Source organism: Primulina huaijiensis, chromosome 12 (genome assembly GCF_012295235.1).
Source record: "Primulina huaijiensis isolate GDHJ02 chromosome 12, ASM1229523v2, whole genome shotgun sequence".
NCBI classification, from domain to species: domain Eukaryota; kingdom Viridiplantae; phylum Streptophyta; class Magnoliopsida; order Lamiales; family Gesneriaceae; genus Primulina; species Primulina huaijiensis.
The window spans coordinates 15,713,807-15,731,491 of record NC_133317.1 but is presented as its reverse complement, the minus strand read 5'-3'; positions in this window follow the sequence as shown (position 1 = coordinate 15,731,491).

Here is a 17,685-nt window from a genome sequence, read left to right as displayed (position 1 = left end):
CTGGTACTTGTTCTGACTGATTGGTCACTCTCACAAAAAAATGAAGCGTAATAAATTTCATTAAATACTCTTTCCAGGATAGAATTCAAATTCAATTGGGAATTGGATTGCATATTTAATTTAGGGTGCATTATTAAATATGAGATGTCATTATAAATTATAATAGCTACATAAATTAATTAATCTTTTAAAAAAACATTTTTATGTGAAAAAAATAATGTAAAAAAAATTTGATGGAAAAATTGATGATATTTCATAAAAAAGTTATTTATTATACATAAATAAGGAAAACGATATTTACATTTCATTATTTATAGATACATTACATCTTTACTTTTTGTTATATTAGTTGACAATAATAATCTTTTATTGTTAGTTTCTTTCTTAAATAATTTTGTTAATGAAACTCAATTTTTAAATTATATTATCAAAAATTTAGTCAAAAACTTTTATTAGATTTGTCAATAGGGTAGGTCTTTTGTGAGACGGTCTCACGAATCTTTATCTGTGAAACGGGTCAACCCTACCGATATTCACGATAAAAAATAATACTTTTAGCATAAAAAGTAATACTTTTTCATGGATGATCCAAATAAGAGATCTGTTTAAAAAAATACGACCCGTGAGACTGTCTCACACAAGTTTTTGCCCTGTCAATATCCATAAATATAAAATAAAACACACTCTTTAATTCACATAGTTCTCCCTGTTCACACAAACTATTTATTTTATATCTAAAATAAAAATTAAACTATTATAACTAGACAAATTGCTATATATTTTTATTTTATGCTAACAAATTTGATACTTATTAAAATTAGATGGTCCTTAACAATGATCGAGGTCGACCCATGCTACTATTTTTTACTAGGAGCAAGACTGAAATCAAGAACGTAGTGTTCAAATAGAGGTTGAGAGGTTTTTCAAGTGTATTCCTCAAACGCTCGAGTCAAAGTCTAAATATAAAAATAAGGTAGCTAAAGATACACCAACAGACAAATATATTAAATGAACATTGAGATTCTCAAACATGATATTTATAAGAAAATATGCGTGAACTACACGTGTAACGTATGGGACCACACATATGCGTAAGGAGAATATAGACATATAACTTACGTGCCTCCTCAACTGGGAGAACCTCCTCAGGGCAAGCCAATAAGAGAAGAGCTCACCCATGGGTTGAGACAACAATCAGGATCTATCCTGTTAGGGGCGAGCTCCATGCCTATACACTCCTTCGCGGTGACCTTCGTCCTTCCCAACTTCACCAATCGAACGTGTCAGCCCATCTATCCCGCACCTCAACTTCGAACTCCTTGGCGCACACTCCACACTCAACGCCTTCATAGGCTTCAGCCTACTTAGCTAAACGACCTGTCGGCAAACAAGAAATGCATTTCCTGTGGTGATTAACTTTGAGGAAATGACGGGTCGTATTTTGCAGGCTGTGTTGAAAAGTTGCAGAAGGAAGGAAATTTCATATGCAATTCAACAAATGCACGCGGTTTCACACCTCAAAATTCGATTATAAATAGAGACACAATTCGATCATTTCATCCATCAGTTCTTCGAGTTTTCTCTCATCCTATAGCATTTGAGTGCTTAGTTCTATAATATTTGTTAGGTGTTTTGTTCTCTTGTATTAAGAGAGAGTGTGTTCTCTTTAGAAACACAGTGAATGAGTTGTATAACATAAAATATTATAGTGGAAATATTTTCATCTTGTCCGTGGTTTTTTACTCTAATAATTTTTAAGAGTTTTCCATGTAAATCTTGGTGTCTAATTTATTCTTTATTTTTATATTTATTATCTCAAATTACTTCACGTTGGACCAACACGACCTTCACCTGTTCTTAGAAATGGGCTTGAGTTTTGTTTTTTGGATATCGACCGAGATTGGAATTAATCATGTGATAGGTCAACTCATTGGATATCAAATTGTATTATTTCTTTTTTGTAGATCAAATGACGTTTCATTGTTGTTTTTATAAATTTTCACACGTCTTCTTACTTTACGTTAACTAACATAATTTTTTTCAATTAATCATAACATCCAATAAAAAGAAATATGGAGACTAAAAATCAGTATCTTAAAATAACATGTTATTTATCATTTAATATTTTTGTAAAAATGTCTTTTAAAAAAGGATCTTGCTTTAATTAATTTTTAGAGAAAATAGTTTTTTTTTGTCTACTAATTTATTTAATTTTGGGTTTTGATTTACGGAGTTTTTAAATTTTGGTTTTGGTATACTAACTTTTAATTTTCGTCTATTTTCATTGAATTTCTGATGTGACATCATAAAATTCTGACGTGTCATCAGAAAATATTGTAATAGAATAAAAAATATTGACATGCATCGAAAATTTTTGAATGACATGACATCAGTAATTGAACCAAAATAGCCGAAAATGAAATATTAGGGTACCAAAACTAAACTTTGAAAAATTAATTGACCAAAATTAAAAGTTGAAAAAGACTTCAAGTTTTTTAGTTAAATAACAATTTATTATCTAGATAACATGTGACTGTAACAATAACAATAGATTTATAAGACAACATTAAACGATCATCAACAATCCATGGAATGAAGTTAACAATTTTCCATCATTATTAATACTAGCCACCAAGACATATATTGAGTGAAGATATTAAACATTCATTATATTACAACACCATGATACCGAAAAATTTTGTACTTGAATAATGAAAAGCAGTGGATTCCAAAGCTTAAATAAATCTGTCAAACTCAATTTGTTACCTTACATGATATAAGTTTTGATCATAAATAATAATATTCTTTCGAAGCCGCAAAATCATCTCATGTGAAATAATGATAAACTTCAACGTAAAAGAAGTAAACAAATAGTCAAATGATTTTCAAAAAAATATCATAATATCATCGATCTAAATTTATTGAATATAAAAACCTCAAATTTGTCTCCTAAATTCAGCTAATAAATTGAACAAAAACAATTAAAGTTGTATTTATCTTTAGGCATTGTATGCATAAGTTAAATACTCTATGTTCTAGCGTAATAATAAAATATTTATTTTATTTAATCATACCCAAGTACAACATAAATATACAAAAGAAATAGAGCAATCTATTAAAACGTGTTATAAAAAATTGACATGACATAACAAAATGTAAACTACTGCAAGAATTTCGTTAAATACATGGAAAATAAAGTAGAAATTGACAAACTCCATTTATTTGCCAAAAAACCAAAATATTGTAAGTAGATTACTTCACAAAGATGAACAATACAAATTCTAGCAATAGTGGTAGAATTAAATCATTTCCGAAAGACACATATTATGTTTTGATTAAGTTGAAATAGAAATCAACAATTTAAGTAGATAGAACAATGAAAATAATAAGTTTTTTAATCCATGCTAAGGTCAAGTTTGTTACTGTAATACTAAGAATTTTAAAAACCTGCGGTGTTGGCTATTTATGGAGACTATTGGTTGGATACTTTCCTCCATCATCCGCGTTTTCCATGTATGAATCGTCAAGTTTAAATACATATGCAGCAAATATTCAAATATGCCAGATCAGTAAATATGCAAATGTACGAGATAAAAGTTCAGATTTTGAGATCGGAACTCTGTTCGATCTTGAAACATTTTAGTTTAATCTACCAACCAAAATGTAAATTTGTCAGTAAAGACTATCTTAAAACAATATTTAAGAATTCTTAAGATAATGATTTAGTGACTCTGTTGACAATATGTGAGATATTAGATCATAAGACCGTGAAGTGCGTAATAAATACATTATCACCTGCAATATCAAAAAAAAAAAAAAACGAATTTGATATGATTAATAATATAAAGCAACATAATAAAGCATATACCATAAACTTATTCATTGTTAAAAAAAAACCAGATGAAGATGGGAGCGAGTAGGTCTGATCCATTGAATTGAGTATCCATTTCTACAAATAATTTGTTTGCAACCAGTGTCCTTCGGCTTCTGAGAAAAAAGCACAAAGTCAAAACGAAAAAAAAAAAAAAAANGATTATTGCAAATTTTTGTACATAATGTATTTTTTTTAAAAATTTACAATAAAGAGAGTTGACTTACTTACACTTTATCATTCTCTATTAGGTGGCAATGCCTATTTGAAAACCACGTTTCTTGTAAATACACCATATTGACGCTCTAAATTCCCGTATTTTACCAAAATTTTTGTAGAATTTTGTGAGACTCCTCTCGAAAGTGCCACATATAACTGACTATGTCTGAACACATGGTTACGCAAAAATATGCCAATATTTGGGATTGTTTGACCTTGTGCTTTTTTTTATTGTCAAAGCAAAACTAAGCCTTATGGGAAACTGTCGACGTGTCAACTCAAATGGTAATCCAAAATTATCTTCACTTTTCAAGGGCATTCTATGTAGAAAGAATCTGGTACCCTTGTGAGGACCTATTATGATATCAGCATCTATAAAAATTTTATGAAGACTGCGACATATTAATCTTGTTCCATTTCATAGAACAAGTTCAGACACAACATTTCTCAATAGCATGACAGGAATTCCTATTTTCAATACTGTGAGACCACGGAAATTTCAATCCGAAGCAAATCATGTAAGAAATACAAACTTGAAATTTACATTAATCTAAGATCAACAACTTTCATTCTAATTATAAACTTAAATATAAACTTAGATATCAGCTAACTTAACTCGAGGAAGTAGTTTCAAAGCTCGGAGATTAACTCAACAAGAAGTCAAGCTGCAAGTAACCGCATCCATCGAAGTATTGTCACAGGAGGAGTAAAACCCCAGCTCAAGGACTCGATCTTTCAGCTCAAAGCAGCTAAACCAAGCTTGTCCTAACAAGACCAAAAACGGAGCTAAAAGATGAGCCAAGGAATTGGACAAACTTATTATGCAAGAAGCCACATTTGAGATAACCAAGGAAGAAGCTGAGGGAAGAGCTAAAGGTTAGGACAAACTTAATATGCAAGAGATGACCTTTGAGTTAATCCATGAAGGAGCTAAGGGAGGAGCTGAGAGACCAGGACACATTAATAATGCAGGAAAAGACCTTTGGTGCTTGGATTACCTTTGACCATCATTACGAGCACCATTACTCCAATCTTGTAGACCAAGAAATCGGCCATGAGGGAAATGAAGGGACCAAAAATCATCTATAAATAGGGCATGATGGCTGAATGAAAATCACTCCAAAAAGCAACAAAGAAATTGGGTCCTTACCCCCCATATCCTCTCAAAATTTCGGCCAAGGAAAAAGGAGAAGCTTCGTGCACTCTAGTGCTACCATTCTACGTCAAAGTGCTGCTGGTTTAAAGACGCATTCTACTAAAAGTTTACGTCGAAATACTGCCCAAATTGCGAGAGAGAACTTTGTGCCAACATCTACTAATTTCGGTTATACCTTCAAAACAGGTAAGTGGGTTTTTGATATGTATATTCGTTTGTACTTTTAAAACTTGAATATATAAGTTATGACATGCATGTATGTGTGTCCTCATTTTCGAAAAGCATGATGTCTGTCTTTTAAAAATTTCGATCGATTATACGTTTTTTCTATGTTTCGAAATTCTTTGATTCCGCTGAATCCGTCTGAAACTCTGATATCTGAAAATTATGATACGTTATGTCTGGAAAACTCTGAATTCTGTGTTGCACTGTTACGATTCGAATTTGAAATGGGACGAAAATTGTAATTCTGTCTGGCCCCCATTGGTGGGTATAAAATCATGTTCTGTCTGGCCCCCATCGGTGGATATAAAACCATGTTCTGTCTAGCCCCCATCGGTGGGTATAAAACTTTTTTCTTGCCTAACCCCTTAGAGAACTAACATATTGAGGACAATTTGACCATGGAAATGAGATGAGTAACAGTGTTGTGTCTTTTCTGAATTGCTCTGATCCACATCTGAAATGCTCTGAATCATCTGTTAGTTTCTGTCTCATATTTGATTCGTTTCTGTTATGATAAGTTAAAGGTAATACGTTTTGAAAGTGTTAAAAAGATGTTTTAAGGTAACTAAGTTCTATATGTACATTTGAAAATCGATCGACCCCCCACTTGCTGAGTGTTTCTCAAAACACTCACCCCTTACAAATTTCAGAAAAAAACGAGGAGCAACTGAATGAGGAAGAGCAAGATGCTTTTTGGGGATGGTGAATCAATGGTCGAGATCAAGATTCAATATTTTTACTTTACTTTTATTTCCGCTTCTGAACTCTGATGTAATTCCATTGTCATTGAAAGACAATATTGTTTTATAAAAAAGATGTTAGAGTTGGTGCCCGTCGAGCCAAGTGTTGGCCGAGTGTTCACAATGAAACTCTATGTATAAGCAATCTTTATTTTAATAATATTTGAAATTATTATTTTGGCACATCTTTATCTGTATACTCATGCTGGTTGCATAGATAAAGCCATTGAATATACAAATAGCAGAAAGAATATGAGATGCTCATATGATGAGTATCATGAAACTCATATTTGGAATACTGTATATTCTAAACAGTTCCTAGTCGATTCAGCCGCCGCTAAGAAGGATATAGGCCGCTCGAGTTCGAGACTAGTATCTGTGATGTGAGTACCATGTTTCATTGGTAGGGGACATTGTGATGTCCGAACATGCAGATAGGTGCTCCTGGTAGAGTGCACTGAACAACCCTCCATAAAGGACTTTCCAAGTGGTTCTCACTTATCGAGTGGAAACGTCTTAGTTTATGGTTGTACACCATTAGTCCTTATGACCCGGGACAACATTGAGACTCTATGTGCTAGCATTACACTTTGACTTGTTTACCGACTCTCATGGGGTCATCAGGTGGCAAGGTTGGGTGTTCTGTCGAAACATATAGGAGTCGATGCATTGTAGTCGGGGATTCACCGCTTACCTACGGGTATGGATATCCTATGTGTTTTTCATGTATATGTAGTTTGAAATCTCTGATCAGAGTATGGTGGTAATTATGAAAGGGGTTTCATAGATTACACCATCGATGCAACTACGACATGACACATAGTATCGATTCATTGACAACTCTCGATATACCAATGGTTGTCGAATCGGTCGGGATATATGAGTTGAAGGGACCGTACTGTACGCTAACCATAATTGAATGGTTCTTGCAGGCACTATCATTTGATACCTAGGGAATCATGTAAGCGATGCTGCTAGGCGTTTAACATGATTGGTTGGGTACTATCAGACTTGAGTTCTGACGTTCTTATTATCAAGGAGTTGATAAATAAGAATGGAGCAATTGGGGTATGCTCATATAAGGACATGTTTAGTCCGAATCACATGGAGATGTGAACCCACGGCTAGTTGTATCAATGAACCATTGAGGGCCACACAAGTACTAGCTTTCTAGATCCCGTTGAGAAGTAAAATAGTTCAATGTGTTGAACGGCTTATAAATGAGTTTATAAGCGTAAGGAAAAATAGAAGTATGACTTCTATGAGAGAATGTAACTTTTAATTTATGAATGTGTTCCTAAAATTAAAAGTTGGCCAAATAAATAATGTATTTGAAAATTGTGATTTTCATAAACATTATTATGGACTAAATTAAATTAATTCAAGTGTTGAATTAATTAAACACTAGTGGACCTAGTAGAGTCCAAATAATTAAATTAATTCAAGTGTTGAATTAATTTAATAACATTGGATCTTGTAGAGTCCAATTAGAAATAATTATTAAACTAGTGGGCTTGAGTAAATTCAAGTAATGTTTAATTAGTAATATGTTTGAGATAATTAAATTAAGTCCATAGATTTTTAATTGTTAAAAATCAAATAACATTGCATACATGGGAGGTGAAGGGTTGGAGACTACTTTTTCAATCTCCAAGGCTTGGGATGCTAAAAAGGTGTTTTAGCTTTTCCCACAACCAAGACAAGTCATCCTCCTCCCATTACACATGCCATGGCCGAAATTTTGATGTGTTTTCTCTCAAAAATTTTTCTCTCATCTTGTTCTTCAATAGTTGGAGAAACAATTCTCTTCTCAAAGAAAAATGCCCTACATTTTCTAGTGCAAGTGTAAGATGGATCTTTTAAGTTTTGTAGTGGGCTTGATTTTGAAGGAAGGACTCAAGAACAACGAGATCTTGTAGATTTGTCTTGCCTTTGAAGAGCCAAGTTGTTTACAACTTGGTTGGAACCATTACATCAAGCTTTGAGATTGATAGGTACATTTCTAAACACACTATGAATGTCATTTTTGTGTTTTTGTATTTGCTACACATCCTAGTATATGAGGTGTTCGATTTTTCTTCTTGAAAATAAATTTTTGAACTTCTGTTGCGCAGTTGAACACCTTATTCGATCCCCTTTCAAGTGGTATCAAGAGCTATGGATACTATTTTGTGTAGCTTATACATGATATTATATTGAGGTCGATTTCTAACCGCATGAGATGGATTTTTTCAACAAATAGAAGGCCGTTTTTTTGGGCAACAACTTGCTGCCCATTTCGGGCAACTCGGGCTGCCCGTGGGGCTGCCCATTTCGGGCAGCAAGGGTAGCCCACGGCCCCTTGTTTTTAATTAAAAAATTTTTTTTGTGAGTTGGCCGGAATACGGCGACGGCGATGACGATTAGGGTTTCCAAAAGTGTTTTGGATTATCAAAGTGTCATGGGCCTTGATGTTGTTGGGCCATTAGATGGCTAACATATTTGTGAAATTTAAATAGGCCAAAATGTTTTTGGTGAAAAATGATTTTTCGGGCCCTTAGGTTTAAATTTACAAAAATTGCAAATATTTTCTCATGAAATAAATAATTTAAGTTGGAAATTAATTATTTATATTAAATGGTGATTTACAAGAAATTCGGTTATAAATAAATTAATTAGAAAGTAGACAAAGGAGTTTGTATACTTTGTTAATTTAGTTTATAATCGTGGCGGTTAGTGATTGGATCAAGATATATAATATTGGATCAATTGATTATTGTGATAATTAATTGATGGTGTATGATATGTGATATTATGCATGAAGGATTATCAAAAGCCCAAGCCCAATTTGCTAGGTGTATGCTAGGATATTTTGTGTTGAATGATTGTAATAATTATCAAATTTAAAGTGGGCTTGGTTTATGGCCCGTTCCCACCCCATGAGATGTATCCCTATTTNTATATGTTATAAATAATGAGCATGTGCGTTATTATTATGATAATAACAAAGTTGCATGAAGCCTGCAAACATATGATCAAACATGGCGAGCTTTTTAAATAAAATTAACGATGAGACCTTTCAAAATTAAAAAACCCTCATTTTGAATAAGATTCAAAATTAATATCAAGCCCGAAAAGAGGAATTATAAATTTGTTTATAATTTTTATGTCTTCCATCGACAATGGGTGCATGATGAACGCTACCCGTGCTCGGGGCTGGGCCCATATTATTGGGGGGGCCTTGGGTGCCGGAAAGCTATGACATCCATTGACATGGTGATGGGAACTATGTGGAACTCCCATGATTTCGGCTCATATTATTGAGGGAACTCATGGCGACCGTCCATTAAGGTTCGACATCGATGGGTAAGGCTTGACACGTAAAGATGAACGACGTCATATTATTGGGTCCTAATCAAACGTGAGACAAAAGTTTACGTAGAGGGTTGCATGGAGATGCAATTGGAAACTACCTTTTAGGAATTGTGATTGGCTGATATTATTCGGGATCATAATTCGCTAATTGGACCTTACGTACCTACTGAGGAAAGGAGTTTCCCGTTTTCACTAGAGGGTAGTGAAAGATGTCAAAACAGTGGGAGCGAAAATTTATAAAGTAAAAGTCCATACTTTATATCTTACCAAATATTTTAAAATAGTCATCGACATTTATCTGTTCTTACTTTTCAGTACAATTTGACAATGTCTTCGATTCGCAATCCGCTATCTGGAATACTCGACAAACACATATTAACTGGACCTAATTACCTCACTTGGCTAAGAAACCTGAAAATCGTCTTGAATTCGGAAAGGATAGCATATACACTTACTGAGTCGCCCCCTGTTGAGGCTCCGACTAGCTGCACTCCTGAGGAATTGCAGAGTTACAAGGAATGGTGTGACCATGACTTGAAAGCCAAGTGTTATATGCAGGCTTCTATGAATGATGAGCTGCAGAGGCGTTTTGAGGATGCAAAGAGTGCTGCTGACATTCATTTGCATCTCAAGGAGCTCTTTGGAGAGCAAACACGTCCTCTTAGGCATGCGACCGTCAAGGAGCTGATCACTTTGCGCATGTGAGATGGGACCTCGGTCCATGAGCATGGCCTAAAGGTGATTGGGCTTGTGGACAAACTCGTTGGCATGGATTTGATGTTGCCTTTGGAGTTGACCACTGACATGTTACTCTTGTCACTGCCTAGCTCATTTGATCCTTTTGTGGTGAATTTCAATATGAACAAGATGGAGCCGACCCTTGAGGAGTTGGTGAACATTCTTGTGACCTTTGAATCCACCATCAAGAAAGAGAAGCCGGTTCTTTATGTGAGTTCTTCATCTGGTACGAAGATTGATCCACATGGGAAGGGAAAGAAGCGTTCTTTCCAACGTCCCAAGAAGAACGTGCCCTTGATTGAGGCAATCTCCGAATCCCGTTGTGGCAGCCACACCAGTTAAGGCTGACAAGACTGCTGATGTATGTCATCACTGCAAGAAATCTGGACATTGGAAGCGTAACTGCTGGGAATATCTTGCCCAGAAGGGTTCTGGAAATGGTATGTTCTATATTGAAGTAAACATTTCAATTAACTCTACTTCTTGGGTATTGGATACCGACTGTGGCTCACATCTCTGTAATGATTTACAGGTGATGTGAAGAAGTAGGAGGCTCAGGGAAGGTGAGACCTTCTTGAGGATGGGCAATGGGGCAAGAGTTGCTGCCAAGGCTTGGGAGATGTTTACTTATTGTTGAACAATAATTTTAAGTTAAATTTTTAAGAGATGTTTATTTTGTACCTGATTTGGTAGGAAAACATTATTTCCATTTCTATGTTGATAAAGATGGATATTCTTGTTTATTTGGCAAAGGTTTTTGCAATATTTACAAGAATGAATGTTTGATTGGTACTGGAGAACTTGAAAACGATCTCTTTAACTTAAAATTGAAAGATATTCCACTAAATGTCCATTTAAAGGCAGACTCCATATGAGAAATGGATGGGTAAGCCTCCCAGATATTCTTATCTTCGAATATGGGGGTGCCCTGCTTATGTGAAGCAGGTAGTTGGATATAAATTGGATAGTCGATCCATTTTATGCTACTTTGTGGGATATCCAAGAAATTCAGTTGGATACTATTTCTATCATCCCCAAGAAACAAAGGTGTTTGTTTCTAGGAATTCAACCTTTTTGGAAAAGGAATTTCTATTGGATAGAAAAGGGAAGATGATAGAATTCGAAGAGGTTCGAGAGACACTCACAATTGAAGAACCCACACCCGAAGAGCCAAGAGAGGGGATACACGCGCCTAGACGCCCCGAGAGAGTCTCGAGACCACCTATGAGGTATGGTCTGCTTCTTGAAGAGGGCCATGATGAGCCTATCCATGGATGTGATCCAAGGACCTTCAAGGAAGCGCTATCTGATGCCGATTCATCCAAGTGGCTTGAAGCAATGGAATCTGAGATGAATTCCATGCATTCGAACCAAGTGTGGAATCTCGTGGATCCACCTGAGGGAATTATTCCCATAGGGTATAAATGGATTTACAAGAGGAAACTTGTGGCGGATGGGAAGGTATTGGCCTTCAAAGCGCGATTGGTGGCAAAAAGATATACTCAAAGACAAGGAGTTGACTATGAAGAAACCTTTTCTCCAGTTGTAATGTTCAAGTCGATAAGGATATTGCTAGCCATAGCTGCATGGTATGACTATGAGATATGGCAGATGGATGTCAAGACAACCTTTCTTAATGGAGATATTAAGGAAGAGATTTACATGTCTCAACCTGAAGGTTTTACATCTATCGGAAGTGAGCATATGGTATGCAAACTTCAGAGATCTATTTATGGTCTAAAGCAGGCATCTAGGAGTTGGAACCTCAGATTCGATAGTACAATCAAAGAGTTTGGTTTTACTAAGAATCCTGAGGAACCATGTGTGTATAAGAAGGTCAGTGGGAGTGCTGTGACATTCCTGGTGCTTTATGTTGATGACATTCTACTCATTGGGAATGATGTAGGAATGTTGCATTCAACTAAAATATGGTTAGCAAGTAAGTTCTCGATGCAGGACTTGGGTGAAGCATCTTTTGTATTGGGAATACAGATCGATAGAGATGGATCAAAAAGATTGCTTGGTCTCACCCAATCCACATACATTGATACCATCGTGAAGCGGTTCTCGATGGATGAGTCCAAGAGAGGACATCTACCAATGTGTCATGGCGTGTCCCTATCCAAGTCTATGTCTCCCAAGACTGATGTAGAGATAGTGGTGATGACAAGCATTCCTTATGCATCTGCGATTGGTAGCATCATGTATGGGATGATATCTACACGTCCTGACGTGGCTTTCGCACTAAGTGTAGTGAGTAGATATCAATCGAACCCTGGTCTTCCACATTGGAAAGCTGTGAAAGACATCCTAAAGTATTTGAGAAAGACCAATAAGTTGTTCTTGGTCTATGGGGGTGGAGAACTGAAATTAGAAGGCTATACCGATTCTAGCTTCCAAAGCGATATCGATGACTCGAAGTCAACCTCTGGGTTCGTATTCATGCTCAATGGTGCTGCTGTCTCTTGGAAGAGTTCCAAGCAAGACAGTACTGCGGATTCCACCACTGAGGTCGAATACATTGCTGCATCAGCTGCAGCAAAGGAGGCTGTTTGGATAAGGAATTTTGTCCAAGAGTTGGGCGTAATTCCTAATGGAGTTGCTCCAGTCCCGGTGTTTTGTGACAACACGGGAGCTATAGCTCAAGCAAAGGAGCCCAGGTCTCATCAGAAGTCCAAACATGTATTGAGAAAGTACCACATCCTCCGAGAGATTGTGGAAAGAGGAGAAGTGTCGATTGACAAAGTCGGCTCCGCAGACAATGTTGTTGATCCACTAACTAAGCCTTTACCTGGACCATTATTCGAGAAGCATCGCGAATCGATGGGTTTGAAGCATATGGGTAGTTGGCTCTAGTGCAAGTGGGAGATTGTTCGAGTTGGTGCCCATCGAGCCAAGTGTTGGCCGAGTGTTCACAATGAAACACTATGTATAAGCAATCTTTATTTTAATAATATTTGAAATTATTATTTTGGCACATCTTTATCTGTATACCCATGCTAGTTGCATAGATAAAGCCCTTGAATATACAAATAGTAGAAAGAATATGAGATGCTCATATGATGAGTATCATGAAACTCATATTTGGAATAATGTATATTCTAAACAGTTCCTAGTCGATTCAGCCGCCGCTAAGAAGGATATAGGCCGCTCGAGTTCGAGACTAGTATCTGCGATGTGAGTACCATGTTTCATTGGTAGGGGACATTGTGATGTCCGAGCATGCAGATAGGTGCTCCTGGTAGAGTGCACTGAACAACCCTCCATAAAGGACTTTCCAAGTGGTTCTCACTTATCGAGTGGAAACGTCCTAGTTTATGGTTGTACACCATTATTCCTTATGACTCGGGACAACATTGAGACTCTATGTGCTAGCATTACACTTTGACTTGTTTACCGACTCTCTTGGGGTCATCAGGTGGCAAGGTTGGGTGTTTTGGCGAAACATATAGGAGTCGATGCATTGTAGTCTGGGATTCACCGCTTACCTTCGGGTATGGATATCCTATGTGTATGTAGTATGAAATCTCTGATCAGAGTATGGTGGTAATTATGAAAGGGGTTTCATAGATTACACCATCGATGCAACTACGACATGACACATAGTATCGATTCATTGACAACTCTCGATATACCAATGGTTGTCGAATCNGTACTATCAGACTTGAGTTCTGACGTTCTTATTATCAAGGAGTTGATAAATAAGAATGGAGCAATTGTGGTATGCTCGTATAAGGACGTGTTTAGTCCGAATCACATGGAGATATGAACCCACGGCTAGTTGTATCAATGAACCATTGAGGGCCACACAAGTACTAGCTTTCTAGATCCCGTTGAGAAGTAAAATAGTTCAATGTGTTGAACGGCTTATAAAGGAGTTTATAAGCGTAAGGAAAATTAGAAGTATGACTTCTATAAAGGAGAAAATAGTTCAATGTGTTGAACGGCTTATAAATGAGTTTATAGGCGTAAGGAAAAATAGAAGTATGACTTCTATGAGAGAAATGTAATTTTAATTTATGAATGTGTTCTTAAATTAAAAGTTGGCCAAATAAATAATGTATTTGAAAATTGTGATTTTCATAAACATTATTATGGACTAAATTAAATTAATTCAAGTGTTGAATTAATTAAACAATAGTGGACCTAGTAGAGTCCAAATAATTAAATTAATTCAAGTGTTGAATTAATTAAATAACATTGGGTCTTGTAGAGTCCAATTAGAAATAATTATTAAACTAGTGGGCTTGAGTAAATTCAAGTAATGTTTAATTAGTCTCAAATATGTTTGAGATAATTAAATTAAGTCCATGGATTTTTAATTGTTAAAAATCAAATAACATTGCATACATGGGAGGTGAAGGGTTAGAGACTACTTTTTCAATCTCCAAGGCTTGGGATGCTAAAAAGGTGTTTTAGCTTTTCCCACAACCAAGACAAGTCATCCTCCTCCCATTACACATGCCATGGCCGAAATTTTGATGTGTTTTCCCTCAAAAAATTTTCTCTCATCTTGTTCTTCAATAGTTGGAGAAACAATTCTCTTCTCAAAGAAAAATGCCCTACATTTTCTAGTGCAAGTGTAAGGTGGATATTTTAAGTTTGGTGGTGGGCTTGATTTTGAAGGAAGGACTCAGGAACAAGGAGAGCTTGTAGATTTGTCTTGCCTTTGAAGAGCCAAGTTGTTTACAACCTGGTTGGAGCCATTACATCAAATCTTTGAGATTGATAGGTACATTTCTAAACACACTATGAATGTCATTTTTGTGTTTTTGTATTTGCTACACATCCTAGTATATGAGGTGTTCGATTTTTCTTCTTGAAAATAAATTTTTGAACTTCTGTTGCGCATTTGAACACCTTATTCGATCCCCTTTCAAAAGACTGGTTTGTTTTTTATACGAGGCTTAATTGTTTTCAAGTAATTGTTAAACAATGCCGGATGTCACCGTCGCTTCGGACACGGGGCGTGACAAATACGATTTTATGCGGTGGCAAACCACTTGGACTAAGGGAATTCAAAAATTCATCTTGAAAAAGGTTGTGATTGTCGTCTTCTACACTATCCCAAGAGGTATATTCTTTTTCCTCTCCAGGAAACTTGAGAATGAGTATTTGATTAATTTTTTCCACATCAACATTTTTTGGTGTGATGATTGCTCTATCAACCATACAGTGTTTCATCGTTAACATGATTTATCATATTAGGAAAAATAGAATCAATCAACATCTGAATTGATTGTTCACCTTCCAATGGTATGGTAATTGAATCTGGTAATTTTATGAAATCACGATTTACAGCATGTTGCAATCCATCAACTATGCGCTAGAGAAACTGCGAGAACTCAATATCTTGAACATATCTCATATTTTGTTGAAGGTGTATTATCTTTACGCAATTCAAGAATTTTGACCTTGAAATACTTGCAGCAATTTGTTCTGCCTTTGACCCTCGTTTAACAACCAGTAACACTTGTCGAAAATCGCCACCAAAAACCATTGTCTTTCCTCCGAATGCTATTTGATTTTCCATTATATCTTGGAAACTCTTACTGACATATTCAAAAGCATATCGATTTGCCATTGGAGCCTCGTCCCATACTATAGCTGATGCACGCCTTATTAGATCTACAAGTTCTGTCTGTTTTTTTTTTATTTTGCAAATTGTTGATGCGGTTGGTCTAAGTGGAATTTTAAAACGTGAATGTGCAGTTCTTCCACCTGGCAACAATGTCGCAACAATTCCAGATGTTGCTACCGCAATTATAAATTTACCCATTTTTCTTAAATGTGCCAACATTGAGCGGTATAAAAAAGTCTTGCCAGTGCCTCCAGGACCATCAATGAAGAAAAGTTTTGATTGGTTATGCATAATACTTTCTATGATGGTGTCAAACGCAATCCTCTGTTGAGCATTCAAACGTTCAATAGATCTAAAATCATCATCAGAAATATGATAAGAAAGCTCATCCTCAATTATTCTTGGTAGCGGTGCGTCTTCTAAAAACTCAGCACTTATTAATGGCAAATCAAAATCATCAAGTTTAATTTTGTACTGACGCAACAACCTTCGTATCTCAAGCAATAACTTATTGATGATTAAGTTACTTGATGAAATTTCTCTACCATAATCTTCACACATGCTAGGATGGAACTTATCCCAGAGTTCTCGAACTATTGTTGGTTGACAGAAAACCAGTATGGATACAAATAACCTTCTCAATGAAGATGACATTCTAACAGAGCGTGCTTCTTGTAGACATTGTTTTACATAATCATCCTGTTGGAGAAGTCCTCTCATTTGAGCATACTCCTTAAATGTTGAATATGTTACCCCATTCACAGTCATCAGATCTTCAAAAGATGTCGGACCCCTGACATGATTTAAAAGGATATGAAGATAAAACATCTCACCTTCAGATGGCGACACAACATATACTCTCCCAACCACTTTATTGTTGCTTCTTCGACGAATCCATTTTTTTCCAGATTTTATCCATGTGTAATATTGTGGAAATTCTCGATATAAATACTTTCCAATCAAGTCAGGATCAAAATTTATTTTGAAAAATTCTGTAAGCATAGTCTTCAAGTTGTCATCATCTACAAGTTAATCACTTACGCGTTGTTGGGGGTCAAAATAAAACAAATGTTGGTTTGTTGTATGTACTTGTAACCTAATGAATGAAGGATACATCCTACTAAACTCAAATGAGAAAATTCGCCACAATGCTTCAGGCGCACAAATCCACCTTCCATCCACATACTGTTGGATTTTAACACAATTTTTCCCATTTCTCAACTCTAGTGCGACCCGATCAGAACCTTTATTGATGTACTTGACACATTTAATCTTTCCACATACTTCAACATTAATATGACAATCATATTTTAATAAAAGCCAGGGATTGTACGGGACAACCCAACCATTATCAATGAAAACGTCGTCATTGTTGGGAATTGATATTTGGCCACCTTCACGTCTTCTATACAAAGGGTATAAATCATTTCCTCGAGATGTGTATTCCAAAAATGGCTTTGGAAAGTTCTTCTTGCATTTACCATTTACCATGCATGGACAATTAGGATTGATTATTCCACAGGGCTCATGTATCATATGGTGGACAACTGCTTTGTGTAGGTTGGGTTCTTCTGTTAGTAAAAGTATTTCAGCACGCACAATTGAGTCAAAGTGATCGGGAGTACACAATTTGTCATTATTTTCAAATATGACCAACATATGAACATGAGTAAGCCCTCTTTTTTGATACTCAATGACGTACGAATAAGAGTGGACCTTACCTAAAACCCCTCTATCCACAATGTCTTTCTTAAACTCCTCAAATTTTGACCGAAATATTCTTTTAATCAAATCTGGACTG